This window comes from Gopherus evgoodei, chromosome 6 (assembly GCF_007399415.2).
Source record: "Gopherus evgoodei ecotype Sinaloan lineage chromosome 6, rGopEvg1_v1.p, whole genome shotgun sequence".
Classification (NCBI taxonomy): Eukaryota; Metazoa; Chordata; order Testudines; family Testudinidae; genus Gopherus; species Gopherus evgoodei.
The window spans coordinates 115,870,147-115,889,405 of NC_044327.1; the positions used below are offsets into that span (position 1 = coordinate 115,870,147).

Below are 19,259 nucleotides of genomic sequence, written 5' to 3' on the forward strand. Positions count from 1 at the left end.
GCTGGCAGCCCAGGGAGTCCCCTGGGTCAGGGCGCCGCTGCGACTGTCTAGAGGTTCAGGCTGCCGACGGCGCGCTGACCCAGGGGAATCCCTGGGCTGCTAGCAGAGGCTCAGAAATCAGAATCCCTCTCCCTCCCAGAGCAGGGGCTCCAGCCTATGCAATTTTTCTCATTGTAGGGGGTGGGGGGCGGCGGCAGCTGGGCAGAGCTGCGCAGCTCTCCTTAGCGCATGTGGTAGGAGCCCTGCGTCGGCACGACACACGGGCTTCTGGAGGAAAGCGGGGGCTGCCCCCTGGCTCAGCCTTCACATCAGCCCCAGCAAGGGGCACGAGAAGAAAAGAGCCTCAGCGGTGGTCTGGTGGAGTGGAGGAAGAAAGAAGACCCTGACGCTCATGTGCTGGGCAAGGTAAGCAAGTGCTTCCCCACAGCTCTGCCTCAGGCGCCTGTGCTCCTGCCCCCTTGGTCCTTGGCTGATCCCTGCTATTGCTCCCCTTGTATGTGGGCGGCTCGAGAGAACAGCAGCCTGCAGAGCTGAGCTGCCCCAGCGTCCCCAGGCACCCCCCTTGACCCCATCCCCCTCCACAGCCCTGACCCCCAGCTCTGAGACCAGCCCCTCTGAGCTGGACACCACCCTGACCCCATCTCCCCACATCCCTGAGCCCAGCCCCTGAGAGCTGGGCACCCCTGAGCCCAGATCCCCACCTAGCCCTGGGCAACAACAGCATCACCCCCAGGCAGTGACAGCCGATTGGTACCAACCATCACAATCGCCCATCATCTGCCCATTATGTAATTGCAAATGTATACAGACCATTACAGCTTTTAATGTTTTTAAATAATGTATTTAGTGTATTTTCAAATTATTACAAGTTAATTTTTGAATGTATTTCACTAGTTATTTTTTACATTTCCTAATACATGTTACTATAGTATTGCAAATGTTTTATGGAAGGGGCCCCCAATTTTGCTTTGCCTAAGGCCCCCTGAATCCTCTGGGCAGCCCTGTCTGAGTTTTAAGCCCTGCTGCTGTGTTTTGCCTGCAACAGGCAGGTCTAAGCCTGTGAGTGACCCCCATAGCAGCTGCCTGAAGAAGTGCTTGGGGGAATCATGCAGAAGGAGCATGATATTTATTTGAGTTCTCTCCTCATGGAGGCTGTGCTCCACTTGGTGCAGGACAGTAGTCTCAGCAGGACTCGAGGCCCAGCACCTTGCCTCAGTTTGTGAACTTGTACTGCATCCATCACCGGGCTCAGTCTGGCACCGTTACCCCTCACCAGTGCCCAGGAAGCAGTCAAAAAAGTTGGACGGACTGGTTAGGTTAGTTGTCGTGCTGTTGCTTGGCCAGTGTAGAGACCACTGAATGCATAATATTCCTCAGTGATGTTCTGTCCTGATCACAATTGGCATGTATGAGGTAGTGCCTGTGAGGGACAGGTGTCTGTTTATGTCATCCAGCCATCATGTCTTAGGTCTTCTGGGGGGGGGAGGGGGCTTTTCCATCCTGCTTTCATTGGATCAAAGTCAAAGATTATTTTCACAGGGAAGTTAGTAGGCATTTAGAGCAGATGAACATACCACCACAGAGAGCACTTGGCAACCATTTGAGTGTGTGTGACCTATTTAGTTAGAAAATGGAATTTTTCATTCAAATTGAGTTTGTACCATTTGATGTTTTTAATCATTTGGAGGTGCATGGCTAGTTAGGCAGAATGGGTTCCGCAGCACTCCCAGTCAAATTTTGATATGAAGGACATACACCTTTTTTAGTCACGTATATTTCTGATTACAATCAACATTGCTTAATTTAAAGGGAAAGTCATCTTAATCTCTTAATCAATATTTACGTCAAACAGTTGATGAAATTCAAATAGTTAATTATAGTAAGTGACATGCATTCTTTATCCTTTACTTTTAATAGTGAACAAGAGAAAGGACTGATAGGAATAAAATTTCCTTTTGTTTCGTTTACAGTTGATGCAGCCTCATGGCAGATTAAAAAAAAAAAAAAAAAGTCTGGGGCACAATTTCGTGACCGTGTATTGTGTATAATGTATGTGATTGGGGGGGGGGGCGCAAGATGGAAGTTTCGCCTAGGGCGCAAAATATCCTTGCACCTGCCCTGTATCTGGCCATAGGTATCATAATTTCTACGGCTGGAGCGCAGCTGTGACTGCACAGCTTCCTCACCCCAAACACTGATGAGGTCCTGCAGCTTGGAAGTGTTCCGTGCTGGGGCTCATTTGGGGCATGGAGGCATAGTCAGTGATTGATTGATTGCACTCCACACCTGGCTGAGCAAACAGGAAGGGGATTTTTAAAATTCCCGGGGCATTTAAAGGGCGGGGTCACCTGAGCCCAGGGGAGTGGAGGGCGAAACGATGAGCAGAGTGGCTGAAAAGATATGCTGGGATACCTCCTAATACCCTGGAGGCTAATAACAGCGCTTTTGGTGGCCACACTTGATGAGCAGCGCTGCATCACCAGTGCTGGAATCGCTACACCCCAAGCAGACCAGGTGTACAGCCAGCACTGCAGCCAGGGAGTTGCAGCGCTAGCTGTGCTTTGCAAGTGTGGACACAGAGTGAGTTGCAGTGCTGTAACCCCATCACCAGCACTGCAACTCTCCAGTGTAGCCAAGCCCTGGCACAAGTTCTCTGGATTGTATGCAATGTACTCTTTTATATAAATAGTCATAAAATCTTAAGGGACTTAATTAGCAGTTAATATCTGGATAAACTGTGTGTTTTTAAAGCAGTTCTTCAAGGGCTTGTCATGTTTCTGCTTTGCTGGAAATACCATCTCAAAACAACAACACTGAAAAACTTTAATTAAAGAAAGACATCTGCTGCTGATCTTTCTGCTGTTTAAGGATATCACATGGCTCCCTCTGTTTTGTTGGATCTTGTGAGGGGAGCTGATCTATGTCATTGTCATCTTCACCTTTGCTGAAGCTCTGTCCTTTCCTTCCAGGCCTGGCACAATGGAACCAGTTCAATTTCAAGTTCTGCCCCTTTTCACTTTGTGAATTCAAATAGCAGTTGCCGCAGCTTCCTCTAGTGGCAGTACCTTCTTACATACAACACTCGCCCCACCCTACACACTTTCAATTCAGAGTGTTTTACTCCAGAAACAAAGCAATCTCTGAGATTCTCTTTCAGAAAATTACCAAAACAACCAGTAGTAGACTGACTGTACTTGCCAAAACTTCAGAGACTTACTCCTATTTGCTTTCTTAGATTAAATGTATATTGTTTGGATAAAAAAAATTAAGGTAGGCACATAATGTTTAACTAGAATCTCTGTTATATCCTTATACTCCAGCTCACCAGGTTCTAGTGAAAAATGCATGTTTTTAAGAACAGTAAATATTTTTTTCCCACCAATGTTAGGAAAACAGTCCGTTGTTTATCAGAATCTGCTATAGAATTTACATAAAAATACTGCTCAAGTCTCTGAATATATATTGCAAAAAAAAAAATATTTTCATTAAACTGGAAACCATCCATATTGATCAAATGGCTGCCTATGGCTTTAAACTTTTTATATCCCTTCCTTGTTGCCAGTCTTCTCTGGTATGTTCATGGCATACACTCAGAGAAGTTGTATAAAAACATAACACTCTTGCTGGAAGGCTGCAACATAACAATGTATTTATTGTTAGATCCAGACTGATAACACACAGTAACCAAAAATAGACACACACACAACAGGCTGCTCCCTGAGGCAGATTGGTACAACTCAACCTTGGCACTTTGCTGTAGCCAGACTGACTGATTACAAGCTTCCCAACAGAGACCCCTAGCCTGCACGCAGGACCAGGAACCCCCACTCCTACACATACTCTCTTAGGGCTTGTCTACACTTACATTTTATAGCGCTCTAACTTGCTGACTCATGGGGATGAAAAATCACCCCCCTAGCGCAGCAAGTCTGAGCGCTTTAAAGCGCTAATGTAGACAGGCGCTGAGTGCTGGGAGCTGCGCTCCCAGTGCTCGAAGCGAATCCTCTCGTGGAGGTGGATTACCAGGAGTGCTGAGAGAGCTCTCCCCCAGCGCTTGCGCGCAACCATGCTCGCACTTCAAAGTGCTGCTGCAGGAGCATTTCCGTGGCAGCGCTTTGAAGTTTTCAGTGTAGACATACCCTTAAAGGGAGAGCTTGCAATTCCAGCGCAGTGCTCTATACACCACATTTATGTGCAGAGTAGAGTGATCATATGTACCTAATTACCTTAAAGCCTTGTCTGTTCTGGCCATGGAACCATGTTTAAATGGTGTTCAGCTTTAAGGCTTGTCTACACTGGCGCTTTACAGTACTGCAACTTTCTCGCTTAGGGGTGTGAAAAAACACCCCTCTGAGTTCTACAAGTTTTAGCGCTGTGAAGTGCCAGAGTAGACTGTGCACTGCCTTCTGTTCCAGCGCTGGTAGCTATTCCCCTGGTGGAGGTGTTTTTTCTTTTCCTTGTTGCCAGTCTTCTCATTGCCATGGCAACGCTTTAACGTAGCTAGTGAAAACATGCCCACAGATCCTGCAAGATGGGGGTATAATACTGTTAGCTAGCCTTTGTGGGAAAAGGCGGCGTCTTCATTTTGGAAGGATTTAACTCTAGGTTCAGGAAAACCAGTACAGCCATAACAGAGGGCCAGGCTACACAAGTTGTGACAAGATCCCCCAATTGCTGTAATTCTGGTGTTTGATAGGCTTAGTTCAAACTGTGCTTAAACCTATGGACACTGAACTTTACTTTTAATAAATATATTTTCCGTCTTGGTACATATGTTAATATTTCTTAAAAATTCCCTTTTTTAAAGAGTCCATTTTTATGCTTATTCTAGTTCCGATGTGCTATGTCATACCTGAGACGTGATGCCTGACAAGGTACTCCATGCATGGGCCAATATCCAAGAACGTAATCCCTCCATGTGACCATATCTTCCCAGGTGTCTCCCAAAAAAAATTTCACAACTATACTTACTAGGGTGACCAGATGTCCTGATTTTTATAGGGACAGTCCCGATACTTGGAGCTTTTTCTTATATAGGCGCCTATTACCCCCCACCGCTTGTCCTGATTTTTCACAATTTCTATCTGGTCACTCTAATACTTACTGACCTATAATAGTTCTGTCATTTCTATTAGGTAGCTTAGTTTAATTTCTCCTCCCTTGAAGACAATGCCCATTTAAAAACACATGATTTATCTGTAAAAGCAGCAAAGAATCCTGTGGCACCTGGACGTGTACCCAGAAGCCTCCTACTGCAAGACAAACCCAAGAGAGAAACCAACAGGACTCCACTGGCCATCACATACAGCCCCCAGCTAAAACCCCTCCAACGCATCATCAAGGATCTACAACCCATCCTGGACAATGATCCCACACTTTCACAGGCCTTGGGTGGCAGGCCAATCCTTGCCCACAGACAACCTGCCAACCTGAAACATTCTCACCAGTAACTGCACACCACACCATAATAACTCTTGCTCAGGAACCAATCCATGCAACAAACCTCGATGCCAACTCTGCCCACATATCTACACCAGCGACACCATCACAGGACCTAACCAGATCAGCCACACCATCACTGGTTCATTCACCTGCACATCCACCAATGTAATATACGCCATCATATGCCAGCAATGCCCCTCTGCTATGTACATCGGCCAAACTGGACAGTCTCTACGGAAAAGGATAAATGGACACAAATCAGACATTAGGAATGGCAATATACAAAAACCTGTAGGAGAGCACTTCAACCTCCCTGGCCACACTATAGCAGACCTTAAGGTGGCCATCCTGCAGCAAAAAAACTTCAGGACCAGACTTCAAAGAGAAACTGCTGAGCTTCAGTTCATCTGCAAATTTGACACCATCAGCTCAGGATTGAACAAAGACTGTGAATGGCTTGCCAATTACAGAACCAGTTTCTCCTCTCTTGGTTTTCACACCTCAACTGCTAGAACAGGGCCTCATCCTCCCTGATTGAACTGACCTCGTTATCTCTAGCTTGCTTGCTAGCACGCACACACACACACACGCGCACACACACACACACACACACATACATATATATAAAAGCTCATGCTCCAAAACGTCTGTTAGTCTATAAGGTGCGACAGAATTCTTTGCTGCTTTTACAGATCCAGACTAACACAGCTACCCTCTGATACATGATTTATCTGAAAAATATACCGACCCATTTTTTTTTTTGTATTGTGGTAAGTCCTAGAGACATCAATCAGTGCCTTATGTTTATACAATACTTAGCACAAAAAGATGGTTCCTGCCCATTTAAAATCTGAGACTAGAGATAACAGGTGGATGTAAGAAAATAGATGGAGGCAGTACTAAGTACCAATGAAACAATCAATATTCAAGATTTCTCATCTTTAAATGAAAGGAGCACAAATAGTTTTTTCAATCTTTACAGTTTGTCTGGTTCCATTTTTTGGTCTCTGGATCTTCTGCACAGTGAAGTAGGAGGCAGGTGGTGCATCAGAAATTATATGGGGTTCTAAAACTACAAAACTGTGGCAGAGGGATTTGGAAACAAGTGTAGCATAATGATTGCTATTTTTCGTTTTCCTTAGAATACAATTTGGCAGATAAAGGGATGTGGTCTCTGAGAAAAGGTGCCTGGGCTTACCTCTTGCTATTAGACAGTACACTTAAGTTTCATTGTTTTGTGAAAAATTAGGCCATGCTTCTAATTTTTTCCCCTGTAATTCAGTTTATTACAACATATGGCAGCAATAAATTTGTGATGGTTTGTTTGTAGACTTGGAAAGGGATCATTATTCAATATAAAAATCATTCTCTTGAGGTTTACAATAGCTAAACTGGTCATGTGCCAGGCACAAATGAATTACCATCTGTTCAGATAGGTTCTTGATGGCTTGACGGGCTGTATCATGGTAAAATTTTTAGCGTTGTTTGATTGTTTGTGAGTATAGTACAGCAGGGCTGTTTTTGCATTTAAACTAATGCCGGTTAAGCATTAACAGACTTTTGAAGTAAGAGTGGAGATCTTCATCAGTGCTGACAGCCCTGGATGGGCCTTCTGCACTTGGGTGAATTTCACTTAGGTATTCAGATATGGTGGTGATGTGAACAGCTTAAGAACTTAAGTAGAGAGAATTCTGTTGTCTTAGCATAGATGTACAATTCTCCTTCAGTGCAATTTTCCCTTCTTGAATATACATTACTGTGTCACTTATAATTTGGCTTGGATTCCTGAGGGTGATGAATGGAAGACAAAGTTCCAGTTTCATTATGGCCATTTTGAGTATCTGGTGATGTCTTCAGTCTTTCAAACACCCCCAGACACTTTTCAGCATTTCGTTAGTATTTTTAGGGACATTTTAGATCAAATACCTCGACAATAGTCTTATTTTCAGAAAACCAGCTCCTACATGACCAATATGTGTGCCTGGTACTGGAACTTCTCTGTGAGCATCGGCTATATGCAAATCTAAAAAAATGTGAATGGAATCCATGGAATTTCTAGGTTGTAGAGACTTGTCCCAGTGACATCAGAATGGATCCTAGAAAAGTATCTGTGATTACTAATTGGGCAACCCTAAGAAATGTTCATCAAGTACAAAGTTTCCTTGGATTTCCAAATTTTTACCAACATTTTCTTAAGGATTTTTCTGGATGGGTGTCCCATAGACTGGACTGCTCTTGAAGAATGCTCCATTTGCCTGGAAATGGGAAGTCTGGTCAATCTTCGATTGCTTAAAGGAAGCATTTACATCAGCACCTAGATTCGGTGAAACCTTTGTAGTTGAGGTGGAAGCATCCAATATGACAATCAGAGCTGTACTGTCACAATGACATGGACCCTGGAACTTATTCCATCCATATACATTCTTCTCCTTTAAACTACGGGCTTGTCTACATCAGAAAGTTGCAGCGCTGGTGAGGGAGTTACAGCGCTGCAACTTTGAAGGTGTACACATCTGCAGGGCACCACCAGCGCTGCAACTCCCTGTTTGCAGCGCTGGCCGTACTCCCGTTTTGTCTCGGGTGTAGAGGATCCAGCGCTGGTGATCCAGCGCTGGTAATCCAATGTAGACAGTTACCAGCGCTTTTCTTGACCTCCGTGGAAGGAGGAAGCCTCTGGTAATCAAGCTGGTTTCCTTTCCCGGTTTGCTCTCTTGGTCCCGGAGCCACCCAGCAAACCGCAGGGAAGGAGACCTGCTTGCTCGGGGTTCCGGGACCGAGAGAGCAAACCGGGAACGCCGCGGTTTGCTCTCTCGGTCCCGGAGCCACCCAGCAAACCGCGGGGAAGGAGACCTGCTTGCTCGGGGTTCCGGGACCGAGAGAGCAAACCGGGAACGCCGCGGTTTGCTCTCTCGGTCCCGGAGCCACCCAGCAAACCGCGGGGAAGGAGACCTGCTTGCTCGGGGTTCCGGGACCGAGAGAGCAAACCGGGAAAGGAAACCAGCTTCGCCGCGGTTTGCTCTCTCGGTCCCGGAACCCCGAGCAAGCAGGTCTCCTTCCCCGCGGTTTGCTGGGTGGCTCCGGGACCGAGAGAGCAAACCGCGGCGTTCCCGGTTTGCTCTCTCGGTCCCTGAACCCCGAGCAAGCAGGTCTCCTTCCCCGCGGTTTGCTGGGTGGCTCCGGGACCGAGAGAGCAAACCGCGGCGTTCCCGGTTTGCTCTCTCGGTCCCGGAACCCCGAGCAAGCAGGTCTCCTTCCCCGCGGTTTGCTGGCTGGCTCCGGGACCGAGAGAGCAAACCGCGGCGTTCCCGGTTTGCTCTCTCGGTCCCGGAACCCCGAGCAAGCAGGTCTCCTTCCCCGCGGTTTGCTGGCTGGCTCCGGGACCGAGAGAGCAAACCGCGGCGTTCCCGGTTTGCTCTCTCGGTCCCGGAACCCCGAGCAAGCAGGTCTCCTTCCCCGCGGTTTGCTGGCTGGCTCCGGGACCGAGAGAGCAAACCGCGGCGTTCCCGGTTTGCTCTCTCGGTCCCGGAACCCCGAGCAAGCAGGTCTCCTTCCCCGCGGTTTGCTGGGTGGCTCCGGGATCGAGAGAGCAAACCGCGGCGTTCCCGGTTTGCTCTCTCGGTCCCGGAACCCCGAGCAAGCAGGTCTCCTTCCCTGCGGTTTGCTGGCTGGCTCCGGGACCGAGAGAGCAAACCGCGGCGAAGCTGGTTTCCTTTCCCAGTTTGCTCTCTCGTCCCGGAACCCCCCTTGAAGCCGCCCAACAGCGCTGCAGTGTGGCCACATCTAACACCACTTGCAGCGCTGGTTGCTGTAAGTGTGGCCACTCTGCAGCGCTGGCCCTATACAGCTGTACTAATACAGCTGTAACAACCAGCGCTGCAAAATTTTAGATGTAGACATGGCCTTAAAGAGCAGAGTTACGAGATCTGCGATAAAGAACTACTCTCTGTTAAAGCTGCCTTTGAAGAATGGCACCACATTGAGGGTGCCTGACTTCCAGTTCCAATATCTACAGATCATAAAAATTTGGGATATCTGCATGCCAAAAAGACTCTGAACCAGTGTCAAATCTGATAGTCTTTATTCTTCTCCAGATTTAACTCTGTTTTCATGTACTGTCAGGGCACCCAGAATGGCAAGCCAGATGCATTCTCTCTTAAGAGGGAATAGCTAAGAGAGAGAGCTCAAGCTCAAAAATATTCTACAATCCTCAAAACTTGTAATTTTGCCAATGCCCTAGTATATAGGATTTGTTGCCCCACCTCCAATTCTCATTATTTGATGACCAATTTGTGGTGGAAAGCATGTTGAGTCAGAATGTTGCCAGTGACCAACCTCCTAACCTGTCTTCCTGATTAAATATGGGTTCCTTTATTTTAAAGGCTGTATCTGTTTTCCACAGGGGCACCCAAGCTTTAAGTACTTAAACTTTATGGTGATTCTCTTCTGGCTGGTCATTTTAAACCGTGTAGACTAGTTTCTCTAAGTACCTGGGGGTCAAAGATGCAGCCCTTCATCATCATCTATTTTAACTTCTCCAATGTTTTCTCTTGAACAAAGGCCCCCTGCGTGAAACATATTTGGGAATCATGCCTTTATGAACCCCATCCCAATCCTGGTCATTCATCTCCATGCATTTTTATCATTGATCTGTCCAAACTGGATCTATCCAAATTGTGACTAAAATGGTCCACTTTTATCTCATATTCCAGGATCTTCACTGCTGAGGAGATCAACAGCCTTTTTTTTCTCTTCTTTTTCTTTTTCTTTTTTTTTTTAAACTCACATCTTCAAACTCTTTGGCTACCATCTAGCATTATCATCCACTGGCACGCACAATTCATTTCCCATTTGTGGCTAGAATTTCTTAAATTGCTGAATGTTAAGTTACATCCTGCCTCTGCCTACTATCCTCATACTGATGGGCAGACATACGTGCATAACATAACATCATAACAACCATACTGGTTCAGACCAATAGTCCAATCTAGTCCAGTATCTTGTCTGACAGTGGCAAGTGCCAGATACTTCAGAGGCAATGAACAGAACAAGGTAATGCAGAGGGATCCATCCCCTGCTGTTCAGTCCCAGCTTCTGCAGTTGAAGCTTTGGGTTGCGTCCCTGACGATCTTGGCCAATAGCCATTGATGGACCTATCCTCCATGAACTTAACTCATTCTTTTGACCCCAGTTACATTGCTGACCTTCATGACCTACCATGGCTATGAGTTCCAAGAGTTTCCTATGCGTTATGTGAAGAAGTGCTTCCTTTTGTTTGTTTTTAAACCTATTGCCTATTTAATTTCATTGGACTTCTTGTGCTATGTGACTATATGTGTAATGTATTTGACCAAATGGATTAATCAAATCCTTGAATAATACTTTCATTGTTTCATCAGTTATCACCAGGATGACTGGATCTATGGATTTCATCTGCTGTTCTATCCATTCTTACAAAAGGTGTCTCATGTCCCCACAGCCATCCACCTAATCCAGCATTTTGTACCACATCCAAGAGGAACTGAGAAAACATCTCAATTCTGCCAAAAATAGCAACAAGTATTATGTGGACCATCATCACTGGGAAGTCCCTTGTCTCATTAACTGGGTATGGTTATCATGGAATCTCATCTCCACTTCACCCTCATGTAAAGTAGATCGTCATTGCTTAGGTTCATGTAAAATTATCCAGCGGATCAACCCCATCTTGGTCAAACAGCCTCCTGTTCACCTCCTTTGGATCCTGTCTTCCATGTTTTTCTGTTTAAAGCCAAGTACTCCCAATCCCTTTCCTGGATGAGTCAAGCCTCAGCCAGTCATCATCCAGGGGCATGAAGAATTTCTTATACAATAGATCCTGGACTCTCAATTAGTCAACAGCAAACTGTGAGGTACTTTGTGACTTGGGAAATTTATAGGCCAGCTGACCAGTCGTGGGAAACCCCTCCCCCCCAGTTACAGCCACACATCTGATAAGATTAGGGAATTTCACCAAGCCTACCCTGTTAAGTCCAGACCTGAGAAACCTGGAAGGCATCCTTGAAGGGAGGATAAATATAAGGAGCTCATGCAGCCTGTGCAGGGCTTGTAATTGATTTAGTATAGCATATCCCTCACTGGTCATTGTTCACCAGAGGCTGCTGATGCTGGCTATACAAGAACTTGGCGAGTGCCCTTCATCGTCTGTGCAACACAACAGTTGTCTGGCTCCTCACCCACTAGATTCTGCATTGCGTTATCAGAATACACACCTGATGTTGCTTCAGCTGAACTGAGTCTGTTGTGAGTGTTATCTTGTTCCATGGCAATAGGTAACTATATTGGTGAGCTTATTATATATAGTAAAGAAATGAACTTTTGTGTTCTCAGTGGTAGTTCAGTATCATTAGGGCTGCCCCCACTTTTTGCTGTTTTATTTTAAGACAAAAGAAGCTCATTTATCTGGTTTGAAGTGTTACCCGAGGTTCTTTCAACCCAAAGCTCTTGGTAACTTTTACTCTGTGCGAGGAAGTGTCAGGAAATAAATCGGGATGACAAGGCTGTCTGACTGATAGATGGCTGGCACAAACAGGACAACACAAGACTGCTTTCACTTAAAGCTAAACTTTACTAGTCTCAAGCGCTTACACACGTCTGCAACGAGATTAGTAAAACACCCCCAACCCTGATAATTATCAAAGCTGAGTATGGCTTTCGAGTGACACAGCGACAGGCTTCTGGTGGCCAAAACTTCCGTCTGCCAGTGGGGACCGCAAGATATATCTAGAGCGAGAGTCTAAAAGAGTCCCCAAATGAGTCCAACTATCTCAAGCTTTTTCCCCTTATTTATACGTTAGTAATAGAATGACATGTCCCTTAACGAAACCTTGTTAAGTAAGCAATTTCAATGATCAAGCAAAAGGTTCCTTCTGATTATTGATTAACCAGGTCTGGGTTTTTCCAGAGTCTGCAGCCTTGAGACCCCAATAATCCTGGGGCATATCAGCAACTTCAACATAGTTCTTATCAGGACGGATGTGGGGTCAAGCTGCCCTTGCTGTGGCACCCAAAACCCTCTCCCCTCCTGCCTTGGTCAAGCTGAGATTGCTGAATGGCCAGTTTACAGCTTGCTGACTAAGCCGCCTTTAACAATAAGCCATAGTGGTTTTAGGTACTTTACTGGTTTGCCAAAGTCTGCCCATACAGAAGAAGCCCATTTAGCATTTGAATCATAGACCAGCTATGGTATATTGGCACAGAGAGATTCTATTAGCTCATTAGTCAGAGTGAGGCTAGCTTTTGAAAACTGATATAAAGCAAACGTCTAATGTTTCAGCATTCAAGTGATGATGGGAGTAGGGTTACATTTTACAAAGGTAGGCCCTGGAACAGAGAGAAAATAAAGTACAGGTGTTATGTCATCCATTTGGCCTTTCGATTGCCATGATTTCTCATTGTCCACAAAGGCACGTGTGGCCAAAGCCCTTGATCTTTTTCTAAAACTCCTGGAGTTTAAAAAAAAACAACCCCAAACAAACCCCAAAACATAAATGAATTATCTACAATAGTGATCCTCAAATCTTCTGTTTAGCAAATTGAGGAAAGTTCCATGATCACATTTTAAAATGGCTCCCTCCACAACACAGGAAAACTTCCATACAGGGAGATTTGTAGTTTTAAATAATTATACATCTAAGGCAGTAATTAACTCTCTACAACTGAAGTTATACTGAAAGAAATGACTAGCAGTAGCCCATTGTCCCTGACATGGAGGGTAAAAGTAGTAATCTGATGTTACCTGGCTGTTTTCTCTGGCATCCTCCATTTACCAAGGAGACCGCATATGTTTAAACAGAGTTCTAAATTTGTTTTAAAAACTGTTTATATTTACATGGCTTCCTTGGCAAACATAGACTCATAGACTCCAGGACTGGAAGGGACCTCGAGAGGTCATCGAGTCCAGTCCCCTGCCCTCATGGCAGGACCAAATACTGTCTAGACCATCCCTAATAGACATTTATCTAACCTAGTCTTAAATATCTCCAGAGATGGAGATTTCACAACTTCCCTAGGCAATCTATTCCAGTGTTTAACTACCCTGACAGTTAGGAACTTTTTCCTAATGTCCAACCTAAATCTCCCTTGCTGCAGTTTAAGCCCATTGCTTCTTGTTCTGTCATTGGAGGCTAAGGTGAACAAGTTTTCTCCCTCCTCCTGATGACACCCTTTTAGATATCTGAAAACTGCTATCATGTCCCCTCTGTCTTCTCTTTTCCAAACTAAACAAATCCAGTTCCTTCAGCCTTCCTTCATAGGTCATGTTCTCAAGACCTTTAATCATTCTTGTTGCTCTTCTCTAGACCCTCTCCAATTTCTCCACATCTTTCCTGAAATGCGGTGCCCAGAACTGGACACAATACTCCAGTTGAGGCCTAACCAGCGCAGAGTAAAGCGGAAGAATGACCTCTCGTGTCTTGTTTACAACACACCTGTTAATGCATCCCAGAATCATGTTTGCTTTTTTTTGCAACAGTATCACACTGTTGACTCATATTAAGCTTGTGGTCTACTATGACCCCTAGATCTTTCTGCCATACTCCTTCCTAGACAGTCTCTTCCCATTCTGTATATGTGAAACTGATTGTTCCTTCCTAGGTGGAGCACTTTGCATTTATCTTTATTGAACTTCATCCTGTTTACCTCAGACCATTTCTCCAATTTGTCCAGATCATTTTGAATTTTGACCCTGTCCTCCAAAGCAGTTGCAATCCCTCCCAGTTTGGTATCGTCCGCAAACTTAATAAGCGTACTTTCTATGCCAACATCTAAATCGTTGATGAAGATATTGAACAGAACCGGTCCCAAAACAGACCCCTGCGGAACACCACTTGTTTACCTTTCCAGCAGGATTGGGAGCCATTAACAACTACTCTCTGAGTACGGTTATCCAGCCAGTTATGCACCCACCTTATAGTAGCCCCATCTAAATTGTACTTTCCTAGTTTATCTATAAGAATATCATGCGAGACTGTATCAAATGCCTTACTAAAGTCTAGGTATATCACATCCACCGCTTCTCCCTTATCCACAAGGCTCGTTATCCTATCAAAGAACGCTATCAGATTAGTTTGACTCGATTTGTTCTTTACAAATCCATGCTGGCTATTCCCTATCACCTTACCGCCTTCTAAGTGTTTGCAGATGATTTCTTTGATTACCTGCTCCATTATCTTCCCTGGCACAGAAGTTAAACTAACTGGTCTGTAGTTTCCTGGGTTGTTTTCATTTCCCTTTTTATAGATGGGCACTATATTTGCCTCCTTCCAGTCTTCTGGAATCTCCCCCGTCTCCCATGATTTCCCAAAGATAATAGCTAGAGGCTCAGATACCTCTTCTATTAACTCCTTGAGTATTCTAGGATGCATTTCATCAGGCCCTGGTGACTTGCAGGCATCTAACTTTTCTAAGTGATTTTTTACTTGCTCTTTTCTTACTTTCTCTTCTAAAGCTACCCTCTTCCCGTAAGCATTCACTATACTAGACATTCCTTCAGACTTCTCAGTGAAGACTGAAACAAAGAAGTCATTAAGCATCTCTGCCATTTCCAAGTCTCCCGTTACTGTTTCCCCCTCCTCACTGAGCAGTAGGCCTACCCTGTTCTTAGTCTTCCTATTGCTTCTTATGTATTGATAAAAAGTCTTCTTGTTTCCCTTTATTCCCATAGCTAGTTTGAATTCATTTTGTGCCTTTGCTTTTCTAATCTTGCCTCTGCATTCCTGTGTTATTTGCCTGTATTCATCCTTCGTGATCTGATCTAGTTTCCGTTTTTTATATGACGCCTTTTTATTTTGTAGGTCACGCAAGATCTCAAGGGTAAGCCAAGGTGGTCTTTTGCCACATTTTCTATCTTTCCTAACCATCGGAATAACTTGCTTTTGGGCCCTTAATAGTGTCCCTTTGAAAAACTGCCAACTTTCCTCAGTTGTTTTTCCCCTCAGTCTTAATTCCCATGGGACCTTACCTATCAGCTCTCTGAGCTTATCAAAATCCGCCTTCCTGAAATCCATTGTCTCTATTCTACTGTACTCCTTTCTACCCTTCCTTAGAATTGCAAATTCTATGATTTCATGATCACTTTCACCCAAGCTTCCTTCTACTTTCAAATTCTCAACAAGTTCTTCCTCATTTGTTAAAATCAAGTCTAGAACAGCTTCCCCCCAATAGCTTTTTCAACTTTCTGAAATAAAAAGTTGTCTGCAATGCAGTCCAGGAACTTATTGGATAGTCTGTGCCCCGTGGTGTTATTTTCCCAACATATATCTGGATAGTTGAAGTCCCCCATCACCACCAAATCTTGGGCTTTGGATGATTTTGTTAGTTGTTTGAAAAAAGCCTCATCCACCTCTTCCACCTGATTAGGTGGCCTGTAGTAGACTCCCAGCACGACATCACCTGTGTTTTTTACCCCTTTTAGCCTAACCCAGAGACTCTCCATCTCCACCTCAGTCCAAGTGTGTACATTTTTAATATATAAGGCAACACGTCCTCCCTTCTTCCCCTATCTATCCTTCCTGAGCAAACTATACCCATCCACACCAACATTCCAGTCGTGTGTATTATCCCACCAAGTTTCAGTAATGCCAATAATGTCATAGTTGTATTTATTTATTAGCACTTCCAGTTCTTCCTGCTTATTACCCATACTTCTTGCATTTGTATATAGGCATCTAAGATACTGGTTTGATCTTGCCTCCCAGCTTATACATATACACGCAAGTTACTTGTACATGGCCCTGATCCCGAAACCATAAGTATGCAGGTGGGATGCTGCATTTAGAGCCCTATTGAAGATAGTGGGGCTTGGTGAAGGTGCAGCCATCTGCTTGTTTGATGCCAGTTGCAGGATTAGGGCCCATATTTAAAGCAGTGTTCTGTAATTAGGCTAGCACTGATAAGTCCAAAGTGTGCAAAATACTGAATAAAGAGTGGCTATTACAGATGGAAATAGATTCACAGACAATGAGCCCTGTAAAAGTGACCTGTGAAGGAGAATTTTCCGCAACCTTTGATAAATTGTTCTAATGGTTAATTATATTCACTTTTTTTTAAAGTACTTTATTTTTGATCTGAATTTGTCTAGCTTCAACTTTTCCATCCATTACATCTTGTTATACCTTTGCTAGATTGATAATATAGGGATTGTCAAATATTTATTCCCCATGTAGGGAAACTCTTATAAACTATAATCAAGTAACATCTTAATCTTCTTTTTGTTAAAATTAATATATTGACTGTAATCTTTCATTATAAAGCATGTTTAACAATCTTTCAAGCATTCTAGTGACTTTTCTTTCTACCTTATGCAATTTATCAACATCCATCTTGAATTCAGACATCAGAACTGGCCACGGTATTCCAGTACCAGTCACACCAATGCCAAACGCAGAGGTGATGTAACTTCCCTACTCCAACTTATTTCCTTGTTTATGGTTGCGTTTTCCCTTTTGGTCACAGTGATGTTCTTGGAGCTCATTACAGCTAATTCTCCATCATGATTCCCAAATTCTTTGAGAGTCACTGCTTCAGAATAATTCCCCACCCTGTAAGTGTGGCCTCCATTCTTTGTTCCTAGATGTGTGACTACATTTCGTCTGTATTGATATACATATTGGTTGCACCCAGCTCACCAAATGATACAGATTGTTGTGTATCAGTGACATGTCCTCTTCATTATTTCCTACTCCCCTAATCTGTGTTATCTGTAAACTTTATCATTGATTTTGATTTTTTTTTCTGGGTCATTGATAAAAATGTGATGTAGCATAGGGCCAAAAAACAATCCTTGTAGGACTCACTAGAAACATACCTGCTCAAAGATGGTTCCTGCCTAAAATTAAAGTATGGATCCAATCAGTTTGCTGGGTTTTAACCCATTTAATGTGTGCCATGTTAATTTTGTATCATTCTAGTTTTTTAATCAAAATGTCATATGGAATCAAGTCAAATGCCTTACAAACCACTAAGTATACTACACTAACACAGTTACATTTACAACCAATTACCCGCTTTTAATCTTTAAATCTTGTATCCGTTGTTCTGTTGTTTTGCTTGGGAGTGATGTCAGGCTGTGGTCCTCCCATTTATCTTTTAAAAATATTGGTATAACAGTAGCTTTCTTCTGGAACTTCCCCAGAGTTCCAAGATTTTTTGAAAATCCACATGAACAGTCAAGAGAACTCCTTGGCCAGCTTGTGTGTGTGTGTGTGTGTGTGTGTGTGTGTGTGTGTGTGTGTGTGTGTGTGTGAGAGAGAGAACTCTTGGGTACAGATTATGCTGATCTATTGATTTTTAAAAATTATGAACTTTAGGAGGTGCTGTTGAACATCCTCTTGAGTTGTTTTTGGAATGGAAAGTGTTTCATCATTACATAAGATTACATCATCTGGCTTTTTCTTAAATACAGAAGAAAAATATTTATTGAACATCTTTTCCTCTTTCTGCATTATTGTTGACTGTTACCATTTCCATTCCATAGGCCAATACCATTATTAAGGTTCTTTTTATTCCTAGTATACTTAACTGTGCTGGCTGTAGATTTTGCCAAGTGTCCTTTTGCTTCCTTTGTCAATTTTCTGCAATTCCTAGTTTCTGATTTATATTCATTTCTATCATCTTCCCCTTTCTTCTGTTTATGTGGTAGGTTTTTGTTGTTTTTTTGTTTTTAAATTGCTGCTTTTACTTCCTCTGTAAGCCAGATTGTTTTTTAAGTAGCATGACCTTCCTTCTCAGTTGTGGCTTTCTGGGCATCTAGTAAAATATCTTACACTTCCCAATTATCATTCATGTTTTTCTGTTCATATTCTTTCTCCCAAATGACAGGGCTCATAATTGTGAAGTGCTTCATGGGTGGGTTTCCAAACTTGTCTACCGTGTAATTTATAATCTGTTAGCAGGGCACGTCTGGATAGGCAAGCGAACTATTAAAAATGTTCCATTAAAAATGGTTCCATTAGTCCTGTTTAATTGCCAGTGAGCACACCATGTGTTTAACATTTTAACCATGACTTGGAAGAATAGTATTAAATTTATATTTCATGTTTTGAAGATTAACATCAGATTGTATAATTCAGTGATGGCACTTCTGTACCATTTAAGTATATTTTTAAAAACTCAATTTTTAAAAAATGACCTAACGCTTTGAAACGTGCATCTTGGAGGCTTACTCCAAAAATAGAAAATGATCCTTCACAAGATGCTGAAAATACTCCAAAATAAACAATTTTCAGCTCTTTGAAAATACTTTAGTAGATGAGACTGATAATTCCTGATAGAAGTCTTGCTCATATCCAGGATTGTGAGAATTCAGAGAAGGCCAGTTCTCTGAACATTTTGAATGGAATTGTTTCTCAAAAGCCGTAATTTGCAAAAAAAAAAAAAAAAAAACCTTTTCTTCTGAAAATAGAGACCACAAATCTGTGTTTATATTTTGACTTTTAGGAGTTGGAATTTAAACATTTTAAAGGGTCCTTCAGGAACAGGTGAAGACTAGTTATGCTTTTATCTTATGAGAGTATGTAGGTACAATATCGGGTTGAATGCTGAGGATTTTTTTTAAACAGACTTGTGTATAGTATAGCCCTCCAACGTAAATACTTTGTATTTGTAATCAATTCTAAGTACATTATTTTTATTACTGCATCAGAATGCTACATTTTTCAGTGCAATAATATGAATGTCTTTACTATGTTTTTTTGTTAGAATAGTCATGATGTCCAAATATCCTGTAGAAGTAGTTAAACACTTCACATTTGGTTTTTTTGACATGAAAAATAAAGATTTAT

At 43.2% G+C, this 19,259-nt stretch overlaps 1 protein-coding gene across 3 annotated transcripts in view; it reads left to right on the forward strand.

The window, feature by feature from the left end:
- Nucleotides 1–19,259, forward strand: part of ATP8B1 (ATPase phospholipid transporting 8B1) — a 134,566-nt gene that overhangs the window by 50,631 nt on the left and 64,676 nt on the right. The gene's annotated exons all lie outside the window — the stretch shown is intronic.